Raw genomic sequence first — 3,663 nt, forward strand, 5'->3', positions numbered from 1 at the left:
CTGAAATTGGAATTCCACTGCCTGAACTAATACCGATACCTGAACCAGAGTATCAAGCAGAAAATGATATTGAAGTCGGTGATCAACATAGCCAGACTGAGGATCAAATTCCGATTGAAGATATTAATTATGACAATGATGTTAATGTTGATAATCAAGTATATGATGATGAAGAGCTGCCTGTTCACGGAAACCCGCCTGTACCCGTCAACGATGTATATGAGCTTGAGTGGGTCCTTACTTATCGATTTGTAAGTCAGTGGTACTCTAACATAAGTTGATTTTACTGCTTAACTTTATTTATTGTCACTGATATGTATTTTTTAAAAACTTGATGTAGCGTTTCCCACAGCGTTTTGTTGAGAATGTCCCGTTAGATAATGTTGAATCGATGAACGTTCAGACTATGAATGGTGTTTCTGTTGTTTTGGAAATTCGTTCCGAGCTTTCACGTGGAGCTCCAAGGTATGCTTTCAGAGGCTGGGAGAGATTTATGCGTCAAGTTGGTCTGCTTAGTGGTCGTGCGTATGTGCTTCGTTACGAAAGGAACAATGGAGTTTTGGTAATTTCGGAGGTCATACCTAACATCTTTTAAAAACACTAGATACTCTAAGATGAAGGATCATCCTTTTTATTTACTTCGATATTACTGTGTCTTTTAACGTTATTTCTTCTACGTACTACTTCTTGATTGGTGTTAAATTACTTTTTTGAACACTATATCGGTTGATTGATTATGAATAAACAATGTTTTGTTTTTTTTAATTATCACATGTGTTTGGTTTGAAATCCAATGATTTGTGTTGGTTGTTTACCATATTATAATCACGTACCATCTGATATTATCACAAGCGGTGATATCTATGTTATTATTTGTTAATCTTCTTTTAGTCGATTGACAACATATTTATATGTATGTATATACATTATAGATCTATATGTAAAACTAATTTATTTAATTAACCTTTATACATCTAACATTCATTCAATGGTTATTAACTTTTAGAGTTTTCTATTCCGAAAACCATGCAAAATGAGGCAAAAGATAGACGTAGAAAACGAAAATTATACTTCGCTTCTCGGAGATCTCATAATCTGCATGTACCTTCAACTTTTGCAACCAACATGTTGTCAAGTAGTATTGCAACAGGTAACAATACTGATAATCGTAAACTGATGTCATATTTTGTACATGAGTAATAAATATTCAAACAAGTAAAATATACCAAAACATTTAAACAGTTAACATAAACCAAAAAAGGTTGTCAAGTACTATTCCAACATCCAACATAAACCAAAATATTTAAACATGTTCCAAAAAAACCATTGCTACTTACTTATCTACTTATAGCGAAAACCATTTGTTAGCCAAAATTACCATATAAAATGATTGAATGGTTTTCATCTATGGTACTAACCCCATTATTCTTTGATTACATCCCTAACAAAGAGTGTAGGTATATCCTCATACCACTCTAAAACGCAAAGTTTACCCATCTTGATGTTGTTTTGACGAACCCATGCTGGCCATCCCAATACAGTAAACCTGTTTTTCTTTTTTCCTCTTAATGATGAAACAATGGTTAACCGGGCTGGGTTAACACACTGGTCTCGTCAAGAAGGGTTAATCCCTTCCTCTCGGAGATCGCTGGCTGGGTCACCGGTGGATGATCTCCTGCACAAGGAAACAAGCCGTGACTCGTAACAAGGAGGATGGGGTGGGGGGGTGCTCCTTGTTACCACTCTCCGGCGTGAGAATCAGTAGTTTGCTTGGGAAGCAAAGCAAGATAATAGTAGTAGTTCGAGAGTTGTGAAGAGATACCTCAAACCTGGTTTGGGGTCGGTATTTATAGCCGAGGAGTGAAGGAGGAGATTGATGGATGGGCTGACGACGAGCTGCACCGTTGCAGGTGTGTCAGTCTCGCCGGCCGTGGGGGTTACGCCACGTCAGCCCATTGCTTTAATAGCTCTGACAGGGGACTGTCGCCGGCGCCACTTGCCTCGTGGTGTCAGCCACTTGCCTGGCGTGTCAGTCCACTTGTTGGATATGCAGGGTGCGGTGCGAGCCGCATCGCTGCATGCGGTAACGCCTGAAGTTACCGCGTCTCCCACTTGTGATCAAGAAACACGCGAGATGCGGTGTTGGCCGCATCATCGTATGTGGAGACTATTTGCTCGCTTCCCTTGTCGTGACGAAAATGGCCATATGATGCGGTGCCAGCCGCATCGATATGTTCATCTTCTTTTGTACTTAGGTCAAGCTGTTCATCTTCGGACCGAATGGGTTCGAAGGATGTGACCGCATGGGTGCGGTTTGCTTACTGGTAGGGGTTTGTTTGATGCGGGTAATGGTCGTTTTGGGACCATACCCCTTCATTGTCATTAAAATTTTGTTCTCATATCATTTTTTTATGTAACCTAAATCATCTACATAAGAAGGACAAACATGTGATTTTTCAAGAGTGCGCAATTCGCTGGTATTAGCACTATTATGCACTGATTTCAACTACTATTGGTTTTGCTTTTAAATTAAACCCATGCATTACATTTGATGTGCGTTTGGTATATATGTTTTTTGTTAACAAAGATAGATTAACAACCCGTGAGTATTCACAGGTGATAACCTAGTATACATATATATCTATACTATATAATAAAAGAAACTATTTTTGGGACACTTGTCATTCTCTCATTTGATTGATTAAAATTATTAATAATACTAATAATAATAATAATATTTAATATAAAACTAATATATCGTCTATGCACTCCCCTTTATTTGATCTTGAAATGATTATATCCTTCATTAAAAAAAAATATAAAGTCGTAAAAGTTAATTTTATTTAATAAGTATGACAATACAATTATTATATCTATTCAAATTATTAATCTATATAAAAATGATGTATTCTCTATCTATTATATGGTTACCTATTATTTTTCGTTTATATAATTCACTTAAGTTAATGTGTAATATCTATCTATCTTTTTTTTGAACGGCATGGAACGACGTGTCAATCACCGTGATATCGGGTGTTGTGGCCAAGGTCGACTACTCGACCACCGCCATCCCCTTGGCTCTTCCTAGATGTGGGGAAACCCGACCTCCACCCGCCCGAATGCACGATAGTGGAATAATCGGTAAAATCTCGCCTCCCATCCAAGTCGAACCGGTGCCACCCGTATTCGCTCTTCACCTGGATGCCGTAGAAAATAATGAGGAGAGTGAGAATCGAACCTAGTTCACAAGGAAGACCAATTCTTTCCCCAACCACTACATCACTACTTCATTGGCATATCTATATCTATCTATCTATATCATATAATAAAAAGAAATTAATGTGTGATTTAAACATATATAACTTTTACATTATTTATAATACAAAATTATATTTATTAAACTAGTGTAATAAATAGTTTTTATACATATAAATTTTTTTATTATTTTGTGTATAAAATTATATTTATTTAGCCCACACAATTTTAAAAGTATATATTTTTTATTATTTAATATATAAAATTACATTTAATAAACCCGTGTAATACACGGGGTTCTAACCTAGTATATATATATATATATATATATATATATATATATAGAGAGAGAGAGAGAGAGGTAGAGTGACAAAATGTGTACCGATAAGATTTTGGGGTATACCAATA

This window comes from Helianthus annuus, chromosome 1 (assembly GCF_002127325.2).
Source record: "Helianthus annuus cultivar XRQ/B chromosome 1, HanXRQr2.0-SUNRISE, whole genome shotgun sequence".
Classification (NCBI taxonomy): Eukaryota; Viridiplantae; Streptophyta; class Magnoliopsida; order Asterales; family Asteraceae; genus Helianthus; species Helianthus annuus.